Source organism: Dermacentor silvarum, unplaced genomic scaffold, assembly GCF_013339745.2.
Source record: "Dermacentor silvarum isolate Dsil-2018 unplaced genomic scaffold, BIME_Dsil_1.4 Seq1072, whole genome shotgun sequence".
Classification (NCBI taxonomy): domain Eukaryota; kingdom Metazoa; phylum Arthropoda; class Arachnida; order Ixodida; family Ixodidae; genus Dermacentor; species Dermacentor silvarum.
In genome coordinates, this window is record NW_023605530.1 from 54,266 (window position 1) to 75,518 (window position 21,253).

Sequence of the window (21,253 nt, forward strand, 5' to 3'; positions counted from 1 at the left end):
TGCTGTCTAATTTAGGAACCATTGGCTGATGTGCCTTTTTAGATTACAGGTGTGTTGGGACAGATCGTTGGAAATAAGGATGTGAGGGTCTCATTTAATATGTCTTATAATGAAGAACTTATAAAATCAATTAGATGATATTTAGTTACACTGAAAACTGTGAGTTCTTTAAGGGCCGCACCCCTGGATTACAGCTTTTATATTTCAGAAAAAGCACTTCTGAAGTTACAGTGGAATCTCGATACGATTCTGCATGATGCGTTTTTCGGGATAATACTTTTTTTTTCTATGTACGTTTTTTTTCTTGTATATGATTATATTCGGATAACACGACCTTCGGGTAATACGTTTTATTCTCCGGTTCCCTGTGAAGATCGTATAAACGAGATTCCACTGTATCCGTGCACGGGCCGCACCTTTGTTTGCCAAACACACATCGAGGCTTTTTGCGCTTTGAGTGTGCACGTTTGTGCAGTAAGCTTTCATCTCTCCCGTGCCACCTGAATAGAAAGCAGGGGCTCCCAACTGCAAAATTCTGTTCATGTTATGTGTGAAGAACACATCAGTTTTCATCAGCACGCGATCTTGCGCGTGGCATCCGAGGGCACCTTTACGCAGTGCGACATCGACATGATGCCTGAAGAGAAACTGCTGTATTAGTGTTTTGGATTCATCATGGTCTAATTAGCGCCAAACAAACACGCAAGAGAAGGGAAGGAGATGGACAGCGGCACTGTCATGAGTGGAAGACTATTATAACGACACAAAATAAATAGATCTGTACAGTCCTCATGAATGCTAAAAAAGGACAGGCAGGGAATGACGAAAGGGTAGCATAAAGCAGCACTAATCATGTGCCTTCTAGCAGAACTATTCCTTTGGCAGACAAGGCATTAACAGATGACGAACAAACATACTCATTTACCAGAGCATGCCCACTGAATGTGCTGTGTCCTACGGTCTGAGTGGTGGCGTCAGGTGAGATTCCCGAATTATTGTCTCCGTGCAACCTGTTTGTCATCCAATTTGGCAAGGAAGGATGGAGGGACGTTTTGGCCACTGGAGGGACTGTGCCACAGTTCATGAGTCCTTACTGCCCAAAAAGAAAGACATTTATTTATTTATTTACTTCAATACCTTCAAGGCACAGGGGTCGTTACAGAAGGGAGTGGCATAAAAAAAGTCATAATGCAGCAAAAATAAATATGATATCCAGCAACGAAAAAATGCAGGTTTAGGCGAAATGCAAGATAAGATTAGCAACAAGGTAGATTAGGCAAACACATAGTTTTCTGCGGCAGTTAAAAAAAAAAACGTCAGATATTCACAACACAGGCGGGTAGGTGGTTCCAATCGCTAGCTGCCTTGGCACAAAAGAAAACACTATCTTATACAGCAATGAAAAAGCGTAAGTTTAAGGGAAATGCAAATCATATTAGGAACAAGGCAGATTAGGCGAACATATAGTTTTCAGCGGCAGTTTTAAATAAACACGTGTCAGAGATATCGGCAACAGATGTGGGCAGGTGGTTCCAATCGCTAGCCGTCTTTTGGCACAAAATAGTTGCAGTACGCATTAGTCCGGCAGTATGGAATGCGTACCTTATGGCGATAATCTGTGCGAGCTGATATGAATGACGGCTCAGAAAGAAGAGAAAGAAGCTGATAATTTTAGTAATAAATCTTGTGAAAGGTTAGCATTCGCGAAAGTTTTCTACGAAGGGAGAGACTAGGAAGGTTCAAGGTACTTTTCATTGGAGTTTCTAGCAGCGCAGGAGAAGTTACACAATATAAAACGGGCACTGCGATTCTGTACCGATTCTAATTGATTAGGGTTTCAAGGCCCGGGTCCCACACAGAGCATGTGTACTCTAATTTCGATCGCACTAGGGTTTTGTACAGTAGTAGCTTTAATAAAGATGGAGCCATAGAAAAATTATGCCGCAGTAACTAAGCATGCGGTTAGCATTGTTAACGACTATTTACCTTTAAGTAAATAAATATAATCGATATGTGGCTGCCATGAAAGATTAGCAGTTATATGAAGCCCTAAATGTTTATAAGTTCCTTGTTGAAGTACAGAGCCTGAAATATGATATGCACTAAGATTGGCAATGGCAGACCTGTGTGAAACACGCATAACCTGTACAGGTTAGTATTCAATTTCATGAGACAAGTGTTACACCAACTAGATACCTTATCTAAACCACATTGAAGTATGGACGGGTCTGAAACACGTGATCACTCAATAAATGACGCAGTCATCTGCGAAAAACCTGATCGTGGAGTTAATAGAATTTGGCAGAACATTAATATATATCAGGAACGATAACGGCCCTCAAGTGAAGTCCTCATTCTGGACAGGAACGGGAAGCTCTGGTGCTTCAGTTGGCACGATAGTTTTGTTTCCCTTCCAAGTTGATTCCAGAAGAAATGATCACTATTTGTAAAGGTGTGTCCAAAAAAGTGTAGGAAGTACAGCTATGTGACTGGTAACCCAGACCATAGGGAATAATTTTGAGCCTGTCTGTGCTAAGTATAAAATGAATGATGAAGTGTTAGTGCTTTCTGTTGAAGTCCATAAATTGGTACCAATTACCCATAAATTTATACCTTTCCATCAGTGGCGTAGCCATAAGTTTTGTTCGGGGGGGGCTCAGGTTGCAGCGCGGCCTCCTCCTTAAAGAATTTGTCGAGGGATGACATACATGAATAATAACTATATTGCCAATGCCATTGTATATTAGATGCTGCAAATGAATTATTGAACGCTACGCACTGTCAAGTAAAATGTGTATTTTTAATAAAAGAATATTCGTATGTCCTAAAAATTGTGGCAGAAATAACTGATATCAATGCTGCCGCGTTTTTTTTGTCTATTTAATAAGTAAAGAAAATATCACACGAACTTTAGAACTATATCAGTTCGAAACCAGCAAAGCAGTGCATGCAGCTGATATGAAAAACGTAAAGGCATGAATAAGTTGAGGACAAATATTTTGATGAATCTTTGTCATTCAAGAACCTAGTTTGCATTTTTTTCACATATGCAACGGCCAGGAAAAAACCTCAATGACGCTGTCCCTCGTTGCATTAGATTGTGCAGGAGCAGCTGTTACCGGTCGTGTATTGTAATTACACCGAGATTACACTCGCAACATCGAGCACAAATAAAAAATAGGAGTTCTGCAAAATATACATTAAAAATGTGAAGATAGAATGGAATATACAAATGCGAAGATACAACTCGCTAAAGGGCAAAAAAGAGTCGCTGGAAACAAAGTTCACTGCTTGTATACACAAAACCTCGCAACAAGATATTCAAATATACGTCTAAGTCTCAAATAAATCTACGTATTTAAGCAAACATCACTGTATATAATGCGTCAAACAAGACAAATAAACATGTTGCGCAGTCACAGATAGTAAACTTTGCGCACAGAAAGACAGATGATCTAGGCAAGAACAAAACTATGATCGCAGAAATCGTGATGTGTACTCGGGCCATGCGGCGGTCGCGACAGCGCCATGTGGGTAGAATAATAGAGGAATTATTTTATTTCTTTTATTTCTTCAAAAAAGAAATAAAAGCAAACAGCCAAAAAGGAAAGAAAAAGACAAACGAAAGCCACAGATCATGCGGTAAGTTGAACTACCTAATATCGGAGTGTGGTTTTGGTAAACGCCGCGTGGGCCGGTCTTTCAATGAGCAAGGTCGGTCAAAATTGGTTATTGATGTCCTCGTAATTTTCCTATTCGCATGATAATTTTGATCATGACGCTAACTGCTAGAATAAACGGCTAAAATTTCTGCGTTTTAAAAGCTAATGAACAGTCATACGTTTTCATAATTACGAGCTTATGGACCTGACGGAACAGAGCTTTTTACTTCCATTGATTTTGCTGCTTTGCTATATAAAGGACAAACTTCTCTCGGTGGGGAGGTTGAGCGAAGCGGTCAATGACTTCGGACACGTTGATGCCGACGTCTCATTGGGTGTATAGAAGCGCCAGCCTAAGCATGCGTTCCACAGACATTGTAGAGCGCAAGTAGTTTTTTAGTAAACTCCTGTTAAAAATATTCTCTCTGTGCTGGGAGTGGTCACTGGAAGGGTGACTAGAATCTGCAGCAGTTTGTACAGCAATCTGCAGTCGCACTGAGAGAGGGCATCTATTCCGGTGCTAAAACCTAAAACACTCCCTCGATATCATTGGCATCCTTGTTTAGGTACCTTGCACAAACAGTAGGCTGTTCGATTCCAGCGATGTCCGTCATTTCGTCAGGAAGTATGGAGAAGCAGCCTGCTTTTGCAACTAGGCTTTCTTTGATAATTTCACCACAAATTTCTATAATTTGGTTTTGTGCATCTGGGCTTAAATATGAGGCATTACTGGGGCAACTTTCCAAGTGGTTTTTCAGACATGTATCACAATCGGCACGCATGCGAAGAAGCTCTCTGAAAAAATGTCAGTTTCGCCCTAAGGGCAAAGCAATGAATGCGATAGCAACACAGCAATGTCATAAGAAGTAAGGTGAGCGGCTTTGTTAGCAATATGAATTGTAGTAAACATGAGCTGATTAAGTAAGCAGGTGTGCTGCGGCGTAAGTAGACCGACATGAAGAGAGACTCGATGACCACGAGAAGGAGCGTGTGAAACGGTGGTGTTGATGAGAAGCGCTTCCCGTGGGCAGCGCGTGCGAAGGGACACACCTGTAGCGCTGCACTGCCGATCCGGGCAGCATTGCATGTGTAGCGTGCGTTGGAAAATGTGGCCCGACTATTACTAACTGAATGAACAAGCGTGGTGTGAGCGCGCACAAACAAACATGAATAGATCACACTGAATGGACTGTCAAAACGCTGGCAGCAAGCGGATACGCCGCAGCGGCGAAGGTACGTGCGGTCTATCGCTTCAACGGAAACTGAGCGGCGAATGCACGGCGCATAAAGGTCAGAGCCGTGTGGAGATAAGAGACGGTGCGAGCGAGCGACGAGCGCGGTTGTTGGCAGAGTGGAAGTGCCCCCCCCCCCGCTCCCTCCGGCGCTCGCTTCCCGCTTCCTTGCTTGCGCGTGGGAGATTGAGTGCGGTCGCTCTCCGTGATAGCGTGCGTCCCCGCACGCTTCCGCTCGGGCATGCGGCGCGCGGCGAAGATTTTATCTATACGGAACCTCACGGCGACGCCGACGGCAGAAATCCAGTTGAAGTGTCCATATAATTGCTATTGCAATAATACCTGCATTTTCAGCGGTGGCTATGCTTAAATCCATAGGCCCACTGTCCCTGTGGCCACGGAGAGCCAGACCTTGTCGCCCGCAAAAAGAATTTCCTCAGTAATAGGCCATTTACTTTCTTCTGTTTTCTCATATCTTACCTTGCCTGCCCTGGTCCAGCTGATCGATCACATTGGGCACGCTTCCTGAAAATCTTTGGAGAAAATTATCAGCTGCTAGCTCACAGTCACGGTGATATTTAGTATTTTCGTGTGTGTGGAAGACTGCGAGCGCGTGCTTTCATTTCTGGAACGGCTTGGACACGAGGGCTCCAGTGCACGCATGTTGGCCCAAGTTTATAAGAGCATTAACCCTATAAAGTTCCATAATTGAAAAACTAAAGCACGCCTTTAGGAATGTCGGTGCACCTTTCGCGTCAAATGTTTGAGAACTTATAGCCATAAAGTTTCGGAATTGAAATCCATGCGCTCCGTAGATTCTGCGGCCGCTGCGAGATGCCGCAACGCGCCCGCTCGCTATCGCAAAGCCCTTGAAAGTTTGTGCTCGGATGGGGCTCCTTGTGTTAGGTGACTCCAGGAGCAAGAGCGTTGTCTTGAAATCCAGCCCGAGTTCAGAATGTTAGTGCCGAAATGTCTTTTCGAGCGTGAAAAAGACATTGTAGACAGAATCCGGAATGATTCCCGGCGTCGGTGGTAGTTTTGGTCGACGGTGCATGCCGGCACGAAAAAAATTCGGGGGGGGGGGGGGGAAGCCCTATTAGCCCCCCCCCCCCCCCGGCTACGCCTGCTTTCCATGCTATTCTCTTGACTAGGTACGTTTCAATGCTGTGTTTTAAGCAGTAACGCCTTTCTAGTCTGGAATTGTATCACCCTTTCACCGTAACTAATTCGGAGCATGTGGTTGACTTCCAAAAAGGTAAAATCAGGATGCCTGCATGGCTCTTACAGCTGACGTTAAATGTAAAACTGACCAGAATGATCTTGGAATTGTCATTCTCTTTGCAATCCAATGTTAGGGGATTGGCCGTATGTACAGGTGACTTCCGCTAATTTGACCTTAACAGGACCGACGGAATTGATCAAATGATCTGGCGGGTCAAATTAAACAAGACCCAGGAAAAATGCCATGGACACTTTCATTTGGCAGTATTTGCCTGATTCTAACGCGGGCATGCTTTCTATGTGTCAAAAGTGGCAAACTAACTTACATTAAAGCTTGTGAATAATGTAGAAAACTAACGCGCCACCCGATTTTTTAGCGAGAAGAATGAGCCGTGGTTTAAAGGGACACTATAAAGACCAATACTCAGTCGGACAGACGATTGCTGCAGCGACTGTGCTGACCGCTTGCGAATCAAAATCACGTCGATTTACTACTTCGCGCAACGGTTTATAATATGCACACTTACGAGGGCACTCGAAGAGTTATTTCGTGTCAAAAACAAGCCGATTTTTGTGCCGCCGTCAGCAGTGAAAGAAGCCAGCATCTCGAGCAGGGGAAATAGCCTTGGTGTGTTCAGCAGCAGCGGCTTCGGCGCGATACTCCGGATTAGCACGCAATCGCCGCTTTCGTTCTCGGCTGGCGGCACGACGAGCTTCCAGCTGAGCGGCTTCTTTTTCGGGAGTCTTGTACTTCTTCGGCCGTCCCATGTTACATTTACTCAGTGCGAAGTCTTTATAATCAGTGTGACATCGTGGCCAAGCTTCACAAAGTGTTGTCATGACAAAGCAGTGTTGTACATGTTCCTCTAAAACAGGAACGAAAACTCGTTCCGTTCCAACATAGGCGGAAAGTTTTCATTTTCCGGTTTTCCAGTTTTCATATAGACATGGGTAGCTTTTCGAAACCTACCCATGTATATTATTAATTAATATATATATATAATACACCCTTTGCTAACATTTTTATTTTTCGCTTTCTGGCGAAAGCAACTATATCGACACTCCAGGCAAACTTTGGCTGTTGTCGTCGCTGTGATGTTCTGTATTAAATCCAAAAGCCATATAAATGAGCGACCCATACACTGGGGGTACGGGAAAAATCACGTAACAGTGTGAGCCGAAAAGGATGGCAGCTTGATGGGCATTATCTTCTCACGTGCTCAATATTCGGGTTAGTTCTATTCTAGGCCTGCCTAGTTGTGAATGACTGTGCGCGGCTGACGCTTATGCGGCCCGCGTGCCATATCTAATTGTTGGTAATCATTGGTGGGTGATAAGGCGAGCAGGGATGCTGCTAATTCATGCGTGCCGTTTCCTTGCCGGCTGTCTTTCCGCGCCCCTAGTGTTGCAGAGTTAAGAGACAGAGGTCATTACAGATCACTGAGAGAGGCCGCCAGTAGTGGACATAAAAATGGGCAGATAATGATGATGAATTTAATTTTCGGAGTTGCCGTGAATTGCGCGGCTGTACGAACCATTTGCCTCCGCTGCCGGCGTTCTTCATAATGCTTGCGTTGTGAAAGCGAATGCTCGAAGTCATCCAGTGAGGTAGGTATTTACAGGTTTACATGGTCCGTGCCTTACACAATGCTTGCTATTTTAATTTTAGGAGAATGTTTACTACAATTTAAATGGCCACTGTAACTAACGTATAGACGTGTAAGGGCCGGATTTCTGTCGCGATTTTGATGGGCTTCATGGGACCGGGCCATTTGACCTCATTTTTCCAACGAGTATGAAATCTGCGTAAACATCTGCGTTCCCCTCTTCTCAAGATCCAGTATAGCGACGCGCGGAAGTACGCTGCTCGTGACAATTCGTTGTTGAGCCAGATCAGAATCAGCACACGGAACGCGATTGCTTCTCGGTTGGATGCCGACGCCGGATTTTCTGCGACAGCGTTAAGGGCCCCGTGTCGCAGAAAATTCGGCGTCGGCGTCGGTGTCAGCGTTGGTTTTTGCGCCCGCGGCCGAGTAAATCATCCCCAACCACGCAGGCACTCCAGATATCATCATCATCATCAACTTGTTTATTTCACCACGAGATACACAAGGTGAAAAGGGAGAGCCGGAAAAAAGCCGAAATTTCTTCGGCTTGACAGAGCTCCGGTCTCCCAACAGGCACGGTAGCGGCTGGTGTACCAAATAATCACGTATAAAATGTTGATATACGAGTTTCTAAGCACAAGTATATGCAGCTACTTCATGTTATTGTATAGAAACTATAGTTAATACAGTTGTGTGAATTGACTCGCAGTATACAATCACAATCTGTTATCTTGCATTATGGTTTGACACAAACTCAATCGCATATAGCATAAGAATGCAAAAGCAATATATACATATATATATAATATACACATACATATACATATATATATAATATATATATATATATATATATATATATACATACATACACATATGTACACTCACACATACTTGTATAACAAGTTTCACAGAACTATAATAAAACACAAGTTACCATCAGGAAACGTTCTTTTTTTTTTTTAGAAATCGTTTTACATACTTGTAAATACATCTGCGCATCTATGTTAAAAAATAGAAAAAGATAATCTGTCTAGGCTGCTGCTTTCGCGACAGATACCCGCAACGTAGCTAGGCCGTCATCACATCCTAGAAGTTTAGAAGCGCGAAGAGCCCTTTGCAGCATCCAGTTCACAACGCAAGCCCTGCCGCGCGGCCTGGCACAATCGCTGCAGCGGAAACCTGGATGCTGGGGTTCATAGTTAAAAGTCTGAACGTATAACACAACGAGAGTACATCATAAGCTCTGCGGAACTGTTAGATCATTTACAATGCACATCTATAAGAACGATCCAATATTTTAGTTTGTTTAGAGATAACAACCATCAACATTTTGTTGGTTGAAATAGTTAAGCAGGAAGGTAGTGTAAGTTTAAGGCGTTGACAGCCATAATTAGTACGCGAGAAAGGGATCTGCCATGGTGCCTGGTGCGATATGATTATGTATTCTACTTTCTTGTAAGTTGCCAGGGTTAGGAATGAATCGAGTCCCAGCTAGCACAAAAGCGATAATCATTCTTATCATGGATATTTCGCCTTGACCGTCAAAATTAGATGAAGAAGTCAAATCGGAAGGATTCAATTGGGAATGGAAAAATCTTTCATAAGGCGGATTTTAGAAGACGTTTAAAATCGTTGTTCTAGCGGCCTACAATTATTGATTTTTGTTGTTGTTTCTTCCGCTTTTTGGCGGGAAAAACGGACATGGTTTTTGTTTTTGCTTCGCCCTGTTAGAAGAGAGTGCAATCAACCCTGGCGCAGGTGTTTGCATTGTGTGGCGTGAGCACTGAAGGGGCAGCTGCTTGCTTTATGCTCATAATGAAGTCCACAATAAAGAAGAAAAGTACGCTGACCTTCAGACCGTCAGAAGAGGCGTAGAGTTAATGACGAAACGATATCTGCCAGTCTGTTGCACGAGACCGTCCAATAAGTATCATGGTAGGTTAATGAAAGTAGTAACCATGCTTCTAGTGAAGTATCCTCGCCACATGAGGATGCTCAATCGAGGACAGTTTTCACGAAAGTGATCTTGCCTTGAAAGGAGAAAAGCAGAAGCACACACGCAAGACATTTATAGATAATATTTGTTCCACAAACGACCTCCTATGAGCGGGGCATCGAAAGGGAGGTTCTTCGGACTATGCATCATATCTGCAGAAAATCAGGCAAGTCTTTGTCCACGTAAATGTGTGAATTTCAGGATGGCTATGATGGGTTACAAGTCACCGAATTCCGCTTGTCCCAGTTTCTGAACTTCTCCGGAACTAAGCACCACTTTCGACGTTGATTTGTCATCGACGCGAGGACATTGTTGAACAGTCCTCGATACACTTCAACGCGATCTGTCCCTTCTGGCGAATATGCCATTTTTCTGTGAAGGAAAATTTAGAACGCATGATTGCTGTGTTCCTGAGTGGCTGTCGAGGGTAGATCCTTGACAACACTCAAGAATGTTAAATGACAATGTCAGCCAAGTTGGACTGACGGTTCAAACTGTAAAATGTTTTGATATGGTTTGTCGCAGTTTTCGTTTGTCTGTTTGGTTAACCTGTTTTACTTTGACCGAAAGGAAGAAAAAGACACCGTAGTCTAGTTGCTAGAGAACCGGCTGCTGTGACCCACGGCAGAAGTTCGATTCCATTAAGGTTGCACATCACTTGTTTGTATTAGAAAGCGAGTTAGGAACCTACCTACCTACGCAAAGTGCCAAGAATAGGCATTAAAAAGTTCGACTTTTGTTACTTCAAATTATCTTTGTAAGGTGCGCTAGTATTATGGTAGCAGCCGCATTTTGTATTTTCTTAGTTAAATTAGCTAGCATTCTGTGCTTCAGGTACCGAGTACGAAGCCACACTGAGTATTTTTCTGCATTGCAGCAGCGTGTGTCGCAAGAGGATGCAGCGCCGTGACGTGTCATAGCGGCTACCTGACAAAGCGAGAGTGGCGCGACGGCTCATCGGCGTCATCGCTTGCGCCGACGCAGTCTGAGCAGCCAAGCGGACTGCGCTCTCGCGCAGCTTCCCTCCAGATTGCGTAACTTTTGAACCTGCCGTTACATTGACCGTTATTTTTGTCAGGACCAGCCGTTAAGTTCCTGACGCGTATTCGTTCATGAACGCGGAGCGCCAGACTGCCTTCCACATCTTCTTTGCTCACGTAAGTAGTCACGGCCACTTTGACACCTGTCGTGTTTAATTATTTACGGTTTTCAGGCGGGAGTTTTAGGTGGAAGTTTTAGGCGGTAATGAAGTTTTTCAATGAAAGCGCCTTGATTTTAACTGCAATCTCTAATATTGTTTAAGAGGCATGTTTACGTCTGCGTACGTTCTTTTATTGTATGCGTATTCAGGTTTGCCAAAGCTGTCTAAAATTACCTCTGCGACGTTTCGTTGACCATTGATCGTTAGGAAGACGATGACATTCCCGTTTGGCGCAGAATGATTAGACGTGCTACGATCTTCGCGTAGCCACAGCATTCTTCCGTCAACGCTCTTGTGCGATATCATTCGTGTGTTTTTCCGAGCGTGAAAGGTGCCCGCGAATACACGCAAAACTGCCGAACGACTGGCCGCTCGAGGCAGTTTGCGTGTATTGGCAGGCACCTTTCACACTTGTAAAAACACTTTATGTAGCTCATATGAGAAACAGAAAGCGGTATCAGGGGTTTCTCATGTTGCTTTACAATCTTCTCATTGACACTTTGATCTAACTATAGTAATTGAGAAGTTAATTAATTAATTAGAACTAATCTAACTAGGCGGAATGCAAAAAATAATCGAGTATCTCCAACATACCTTGGTTCTGTCCGGTACGTGGCACTTGCTATTTTTAAAGTTTGGCTAAAGTTAAATGAAACACCCTGCATGTAGTGCACTGTTGCCTTGTTTTTTGTAACATAATCCGACAGTGTAGCTATTTACAGCATCTTTTTTTAGGATACCTAACATTTTTGGCTTCAGTCATGCAACAAATAAATTTGAGGTCGCACTGGCGTTTTCTTTTTGCAAGTCTGTGCAGTAACAAAATTCTGTTAAAAAAAGAAAAATTCCAATATACAGTTAATAGGCACTGCTGTACATTATAACATAGATACTCCGAGTTTATCAGCATAACAATAAAGAGTTTTTTTTTGTAACTTACTATGCAGGGCACATACCTACGTGCAAGAGAGAAGGCGCGTGAGGGTGAAGACACCGATCATGTACCCTCTACAGGTGCCAATGGGCAGACGAAAACGCCGCCGCCCAAAGGGCCACCACGAAACTCCTGAACTCCAAGAACCCAGGTAACTGTTATTTCATATTAAAGTCGTACGAATTAAATTTTCAGCGTGATACATATACAGTCGTATCTCGATAATTCGAACTCGAAGGAGCCCGAAAGTTTGTTCTAATTAAAGGAAGACGTATTTCTGAAGTATTCGTGCACCACAGCACGACGTACGAATGGAGTCGTTAGATATCACGGCGCGCCAGCAGATGGCGAGTAGGGGCCACGGACTGCCCACGTCGAGCAACGCGCTCGCAGAAAACGATGCTGTAGGGAGCGGGCGGCGCCAGCACGGCGGCGCGGGCGCGCGCGGACACGTCAAAGGTGAGGGAGGAGGGCGTCAGGGAAGCGGATTTGGCTGAGCAGAGGTGACTCCGTCGCTTCGGTGGCGCCCCTCACTCTCCCTCTCAACTCCCTCGTAGCTCCCCCACCTTCGACTGTCTCCGTGCGCGCCCGCCGCCGGCCCGGCGCCAGCTTAACCCTCTCCATTCTTTTCCTGCCGTTGAAGCGAGCGTTGGCCGTTGTGAGCAGTTTCGTTGGCGGGACTGGGCCTCCGTCGTAGCTCCTCTGCTTCGCAGCCGCAGCGTTGAGACATCGACTCGAACACGCGTGTTACGGCGCGACGACGTAACGGCGACCATGCCATTTAAGAGAGAGAAATTTACGCCGCGGTTCTTTTTCTTTATTGCGATAGAAATTATATGGGCACCAAGCGCATTTTGGCCGCGTCGTCGCCGTGATAATCGTATAAAGTGCAACGGCGATGAAATCGTCGCCGCGCGCCATGTGTGGGTTTTTAGTGTGTGGGCTCATTTCGGTGTAAGCAATAAATTGCATATGCAAGCACTCTAGATCATAATGATATAAACTGCACGAGCTTAACCTTTAACCCATTGCGTAACTATAATTATGTCAACAAGGTCAAAGTTAGTGAAACTGGGTGGAAAATTACGGCTTATGTTCCCACCTGTGGTGTGGATGACTCATGCTTTTGTAAAAAAATTCTTTACAAGTGCTTGGCAATGTTATTGTGTGGAGGTTTTCAAACAGGCAAGTCATAGGCGCAACATTTTAATGGTTTAATTACAGCAACTGAAGTTCTTACTGTATCTTGAAGCAGCCGTTCTGCAAATAGTCGCTGTTACTTAAGGTTGCACTCGTCTGCTGTCTTTTATTTTTAAGGAATCGCAATATATTTGCTCAATTTGAAGTATGCGATGTGTTTGATAGACTGGTGTTTAGGTATATTCCAAGCCTGCGCCATTTCTGAGTTGGCTATGTCATCTGTGGCAAATAAAATTGCGGTGGTGGTAACAATGCTGTCACCTGAAGCTGTGCCTTGCAGAGCCACACTTACCTCTTTTCTCGTACAACATTATCAGAAATGCATTATCTATTCCTTTCTTGAATGCTAATTGGTCCTACTTCGCACGTGTTTAGGAGGCTGCTGTCATCTACCAGTCGCCAACTAGTCAAGACAACAGCCTCCTGAAAGCTAGCAAAATAGCCGACACTTACACTGGTTGGCGATTGTACATGCAACACCTTCAGTTAGATGTAAAGTATGTCTTCAAGGCAACAGAAGGGAATTTCACTTGTCGGTTAATGTTAGAACCATGTTAATAAAGGTGGAATGCTCGAAAAACTGGTGCTTGGACCAATATATTGTAGTGCTGGCCCATTGGACCAATATATTGCAGTGCTTATTGCCAAGCATTGAAAAACTACGTTCACTAAGAAAGTGTGCTTCATTAATATACGTTTTACACATGCCTAATGTTTTTGCATAAGAAGACCTGCTGAATTAAGGAGCTACAGCCCAGCACCTGTTCGAAACCAGGTTTATCAAGGTCGAACACCTGTAATGGACGTTACCCGGAGGCACCTCATATTTAATGTTGATTGCTAGCTTGTCTAGTCGTGTTACTTTTGCAATAAAAAATGTTTTGCTGTATGTGTTTCGTGTATTGCACAAGCGCAAACCTGCATGCCGCCGGCCGGCGAAACGCGCGCAGGGGCATGGGGAGAGGGAAGGAAGGGAGACGAGGGGGCGCTAGAGGGGAGGGTGAAAAAAAACGGATGCTAATCCTGATTGTAGCAGGATTCAATCTGTATTTTTTAAAGCTTCTAATGGTCTTACAAAATCCATTTCAAGACAGGATTTTTCGAAACTACTTTAAGTAGGATTCTAGACTTCTTGCAATAGTCATATCCGCCGGACTTAGCCGATATACGACCGTTTATCACTTCTAAACGGACTGCACGGATTTTTTTAGTGCGTCTTTCAGACGTTCATTTAGTCTTGGCGATCGGTATGGAAGCAGTTTTCTATCGCTTTGTGCTAGCTGGGGTCTTCCCAACATAGCAGTTCTATAGCTTAGTAATGTTTGAACTTATATATGTCCGAACCTAATTTTCTGTTTTGTTGGAAAGGTCTTGCGTGTGTTCAAAAAAGAGACGTTTGCTATCGCCCGAATCGCTTTCTTTGAAGTATTTCCATATTTGAATATTTTGCGCGGTAGTGGTTACCCATATAAGGGAACAGTAACTGAGGTGTGATGGAAAGAGCATTGATAAATGAGACGCTTAACTTTAAAAGGTAATGAACTTCGATTCCGATTTAACATACCAACAATTTTCGTACCTTTGAGCAAACATGACTAACGTGTTCATTCCAGACATCTGCGCTGTGAATATTCGCCTAGGGTTTTTATGGATGAGTAATGATTGTTAATTATACGGACCCAACACAATATTATCTGGCAATGTAGTAGAACTTCCCGGAGCATGAAAAATAACACATTTGTTTTGGTTTCATTAAGGATGAGGCCGTTTGCCTTAGACCATGCTCCAAGTCCATAAGAAACGGAGCTTGCTATAGGGGTTATTCTTTTAAATCTTTACCTGTGAAGAAAACAGAGCAGTCATCTGCATACGCGATAAATTTACACATATCACTTACTTGTACAATCATTAATGTAATACAGGAAAAGTATCGGGCCAAGGATGCTACCTTGGGGCACACCCGCTGTCAAAGGTTTTATCTGCGATTTCTCATTAATTTCAACAAACTGATGTCGGCTTTCTAAATAAGATCGGATAAGTTCAAGTGTTATTCCTCGGAAGCCGTATTTTTCCAGCTTTATCAGCAGCAATTATGGTTCACTCTATCAAATGCTTTGCTGTAGTCTAAGTATAACCCTAAAGTCAGAAGTTTTTTTTCAATGTTCTCTAGAATAAGGTCCTTCTGTATACTTAAGGCGGTTTCCGTAGACCGCTTTTCCTAAACCCGTGTTGACAGTCGGTTATCAAGCTATTTTTGGGAAAAATTATCAATACGAAGTTGACTATTTTTTCGAGTCCCTTTGATAGCACAGGAAGTATAGAAACCGGTCGATAATTTCCAATATTATTTTGTCCCCTCCTTTATGAATAACTATAACTCTTGCTACCTGCATATTGCGCGGGAAAACTCCAGTTGACAGGGAAATATTAAAAATGTGCATTACTGCAGGTGCAAGTAAGTCTATGACGTACTTAATTGGCCTAATTTCTAATCATCTACGTCTCGGCTATGGCTGTTTTTCAAGGATGAAAATGTTGTAATCACCTCAGGGATGTTAGTAGGCTTTAGAAATAAAGATTCTCTTAATGAAGTGTATGCATTGTATCTTGAATGTCGTGATCTCCGCATCCTACTTTGACAAGAAATTGTTAAAATGGTTCGCAAGTTCTGTACCACCTACAAAAGCGCCATCAATATTCAACGTATCTGTTCGTGTATCGACTGGCTTCCGATTTAGTGATTCGTTTATTTTTTTCCATACTTTGTCGCTTCTGCGCATACATTCACTGTTAAATATACGGCTGTAGTAGTCATTTTTCGCCTTTTCTTTTTTTTTGTTCAATTTATTCCTAAACTGTTTATATTCTTTTCACTTTGACAAGTCCTTCGACTTGATAAAAGACTGATAAAGCTTATTTTTTTTGGTTGATTTGCCTAACGAATCCTTCGATATCCATGGCTTGGGCGACTTTTTCGAATCCGATAGTTTTCAAGCGGAAATGATTGTAATACATCGTTTTGAGTTTGCTCATAAACTTATCGTATGACTCATTGGCATCTTCAAGGGCAAAAATATCACTCCAGTCTATTTCGCGCACGGCTTCTCTGAATTTGTCTAACGTTTGAGCCGATATCTTGCGGTACGTTGTCTTTTCAGTGCACGCACGTTTAATGGAGCCTTTACGTTCTAGAAAAAGATATATAGGCATATGATCGCTGATATCACAGCTTATGACTTCCGAGCCGTGCTATCGATAGTCGAGTTTATTATGAAAGTGTCTAGTAATGATGACGTAGTGACGGTTACACGCGTCGGTGACCTGATGATGCTGCAGAAGTCATTGCACTCCAGGATAGATCCAAACTGCACAGTAGGTGCTGAATTAGTCATCATGTCAATGTTGAAGTCCCCGCCCAGTGTAAGCAGATAGCCATTTTCATTTACGTATGACAGAAGGTTATCTAAAAACTAAAAAAAAGCAGAGTGCATGGCTGGCATTAGGGGGTCGATACAAAACCGCAAATACTGTCTTTTCTTTCTTTATGCATAAAACTTCATAATTTTCGGTAGCTGTGCTATATTCCCTAAGATATCATCCCTGTTAGAGAAGTTAAAATTGCAACGCCGCCACCTCTGCTTCCCCTGCGGTTCACGAAGAAATGCTCGTATCCTTGAAGTACATAATGTTCTGAGTCATCATGTACCAAGTTTCGGTAAACATCAATACGTCAAATTTTAGGTTACATGATTCGATTAGCACAGTGACTTCATCCTTTTTGTTCAACAGTGACATTGCGTTTAGGTGCATGATTGTAAGCAGCTTTGCTTCGCTGCTAATTTTGTGTCTCGTAATGATTTCCTCAGGAATCACACAGCCTGAAGGCGCCATCTCTACTTCAGGCACGAATGTGTCAAAGTTTCTGTTTGTTAAACGCTTGTGATTTTGTTCAGGTCGCTTTCACGCCTGAAGGTATGTATATATATATATATATATATTTAGGTATGCCACACCAGTATCATTAATGTTGCTCATACCTTGTCTTGCATTCTTGGCAAAGCTATTCCTCGGATTTTCAGAATGACAATCCACAAACAAATGTGATGAAACAAAACACCCACAGCCCATGCCTTTTATGTTAAATCTTCTCAGACTGAAATATTAAAAGTACGAAATAAAAACGGAAACCTGAAAATTATGCAATTTGTTTCGCGCGGCTGTGCAATATTGTTACGGGGAGAATATATATACAATGACTATATTTATAGGGTAAGGCGCACAACGCTACAGCAATCGTTTAGGAGAGCGCGTGCACACCAGAAAGCCACGCCGTCGTCGTCATCGTCCAAGCACCGACCACAAGATCGCCGCTTGTGACATTACCCGCCGGCGGCAGAAGCACCGTCCCGGTGCGCAATTAGGGCCCGGGCCGAGAGTGGCAGTGGCGCACCGACGGGGGGGGGGGGGGATTCGGGGGTTGAACCCCCCCCCCCCCCCGAGGCCGCCACCTAACCCCCTTTTGTTTAACTCCTTTCTTTCCTTACGAATTTGACTACTGCAACTAAGATGTAAGATGCGCAATCGTCTGCACACTCGCAAAAAGCGCATTTTTTTTTTTAGAATTTCCCGTGAAGAAATCGAAATTAGTGCTGTTTAGATGGTATTGGCAAACTGTCCCCCCCCCCCCCCCCCCCCGGCAGTGATCCTGGGTGCGCTACTGGAGAGTGGTACGGTTTAAGGCGCGAGACATGGACTATGTCACTCGCGATTGTTGCAGAGGCCGATTAGGATTTAGCGGAGTGATTTCATAGGTCACATTAGTGACTTTGCGTACGACGCGTACGATGTGTCTGCGTGAGGATGAAGTATGGGGTCCATAGGCAATGGTGGCTCGTAGCCAAACAGCAGATAAAAAGGTGAGTAGCCAGCTGTGTCGTGATGAGAAGAGTTGTAGGCGAAGGTCACAAAAGGCAAGTTAATGTCCCAGTCTCGGTGGTCCTCAGACACGTACATAGCAAGCATATCTGGAGAGTACGGTTGGCGTTCAGTAAGGCCGTTTGTCTGTGGATGGTACGCAGTGGTGAACTTGTGATTGGTCTTGCAAGAAGGAAGAATGTCGTCGACTACTTTAGACAGGAAGCAGCGGCCGCGGTTCGTGATTAACTGACAAGGAGCACCGTGGCGCAGGATGACGTCGTGAAGAAGGAAATCGGCTACATCAGTAGCACAGCTTGTGGGAAGTGCTCTTGTAAAAGCGTACCGCGTTGCGTAGTCAGTAGCGACTGCAACCCATCTATTGCCAGTGGTTGACATGGGAAAAGGCCCTAGAAGATAGTCCCACCCGGAAAAATGGTTCATCAGGGATATCGAGGGGCTGAAGGCTGCCAGCAGGCAGTAGGGCAGGAGTCTTGCGTCGCTGGCAGAGGTCACAAGCCGCAACGTACTGTCGCACAGAACGGCAGAGACCAGGCCAAAAGAAGCGCCTACGGATATGCGATTATACGTGCGTGACAGGCCTAGGTGTCCGGCCGTCGGTGCATCGTGAAGCTGGCGCAAAACAGTAGAGCGAAGACGCGCGGGAACAACAAGCAAGAGCTCAGCGCCGTCAGGCCGGGCGTTGTGGCGGTGTAAGGTGTCGTTGTGGAGCACAAACATCCGTAGGGAAGGGTCATGGTGTGGTGAGTTGAGACCGTCTATAATAGGCCGCAAAGATGGGTCGCGGCGCTGTTCGTCAGCTATGTGGTCGAAGTCTGTAATGGCCAGAACAAAGGTGTCAGGTTCATCTTCCAGTGTATCAGGGGGATCGACCGGGTATCGTGACAAGCAGTCAGCGTCTTGGTGACGCCGTACAGATTTGTAGAAAACAGAAAATGAGTACTCTTGCAAGCGGAGTGCCCAACGGCCAAGGCGACCAGTGGGGTCCTTGAGCGAGGAAAGCCAGCAAAGCGCATGGTGGTCTGTAATAACTGAAAAGTGCCTGCCATACAGGTACGGGCGGATTTTGCGATGGCCCAGACGAGTGCTAAGCACTCGCGTTCTGTCGTCGAGTAATTTTGCTTCGACGGCGACAGAAGGCGGCTTGCATAGGCGACAACGCGGTGGAGGCCGTGCTGCTGTTGTGCAAGGACGGCACCTATACCGTGGCCACTGGCGTCGGTACGAACTTCCGTGCTGGCTGACGGGTCGAAATGTGCTAGAACAGGTGGGTTTGTTAGGATGGCAACGAGCGATGAAAAGGCGTCCGCTTGGTCACGACCCCAAGTGAAAACGACGTCCTTCTTGAGTAGGCCAGTTAGAGGGCGGGCCACTTCCGCGAAGTTCTGGACAAAACGACGGAAGTACGAGCACAGGCCAAGAAAACTGCGGACGTCCTTGGCCGACCGTAGAGTAGGGAACTGACTAACCGCGCGGACTTTGTCAGGGTCAACAAGGTGGCCGAGTACGCAGATTTGACGGTGCCCAAAGCGACTTTTCGACGAGTTAAGCTGAAGACGAGCACGGCGAAAAACATCAAGGACAGTGGACAGGCGAGCGAGATGGTTTTCAAATGTAGTCGAAAAAACGATAACATCGTCCAGGTAGCATAGGCATATGGACCACTTGATGCCTCGAAGAAGAGAGTCCATCATGCGATCGAAAGTAGCAGGGGCGTTACATAGGCCAAAAGGCATCACTTTAAATTGATAGAGGCCATCAGGAGTCACGAAGGCGGTCTTCTCGCGGTCTTGGTCGTCCACAGCGATTTGCCAGTATCCTGAGCGCAGGTCGATGGAAGAGAAATATCTGGCGCCGTGCAAGCAGTCCAGTGCGTCATCAATACGCGGGAGAGGATACATACCCTTCTTGGTCATCTGGTTGAGGTGGCGGTAGTCTACACAGAATCTCCAGCTATTGTCCTTTTTCACAAGTACGACGGAAGAGGCCCAATGACTGCATGAGGGTTCAATTATGCCTCTGCCCAGCATTTTCTCCACTTCCTGATGGATGACAGCACGCTCCGGAGCTGACACACGGTAAGGCCGTCGGTGAATAGGACTCCATCGCCGGTATGAATGCGATGGGTGACGACGGAAGTCTGGCCCAAAGGACGGTCGCCAAAGTCAAAGATATCCTGGTAGGAAACCAGCACGCGGCGAAGGGCAGCGGACTGTGCCGGAGCGAGGTCTCCTCATATCATGCGGGCGAAGTGGTCGCAGGACGAACCTGACTGCGATGACGGCTGTGAAAAATCCGGTGGAGGTTCTGTGGCCAGGGCAGAAACCGTGTGGCCGGCCAAAGGGGTCAGATGAGCGAGTGATACGCCGCGAGGAAGAACTTGCGTCGAGTAGCCAAAATTGAGGATGGGAAAGGCGGTGCCGTTGTTTGTAACTGTCACCACCGTATAGGGGAGCGCGACGTTGCGTGTCATGGCGACCTCAGGAATAGGGCAGGCAACGTAGTCGCCGTCCGGTAGAGGCGGAAAGGCTGAAAGCTGGACGTATATTGCGGCTTGCGGAGACAGTCTAAGAAACTCGGTGGAGCGTAGGCGGGGTGGGCCGGCATCGACGTTGTCGGGAGCACGAAGGAAGTTCTACGGAGAAGGCCGCGGAGCAGTCGAGAAGGGCAGCGTGTGTGGACAGAAAGTCGATTCCCAAGATGAGTCAGGGGGCACTGTTCTAGAACAGCAAAAAAGAACAGATGTGTGGCGACCAGAAATGGTGATGCGTGCAGTGCACATTCCAAGTACGGCAGGTGTATCCCGTCGGACTCCGACGGTAGGTGAAGTCGCGGGCGTCAGACTTTCTGGAGGCGGGCCGGAGGCTCGAGCTCATTACAGAAATTTGTGTGCCGGTATCAACAAGAGCGGTAACTGCCACACCATCAACCAGAACTTCATCGGGTATGAGGGACAATTAGAGGATTTTCAGGCCGGGTCGTAAATGCAGCGCTGGCTAGTTTTCTGAGAGGCGGTCAAAGGGAGACCGAGAGCGGCGAGGTTGGGGCGAGCGGTACTGACGGCGCTGGGGCAATGTTGAGCGGCTGATCCGGTTTTCCCTAGGAGGACGTTCAGCACTTGAGGGCTCAGGACAGAACGACGGGACATATGGTGCATGGTCCGGGCGATTGTAAGTGCTTGGTCGACAGAACGTGGGCCAGCGGCTGCGGCAATGGCGGGCGATGTGTCCAATCCTAGAGCACGTGAAGCAGTTGGGCCGGT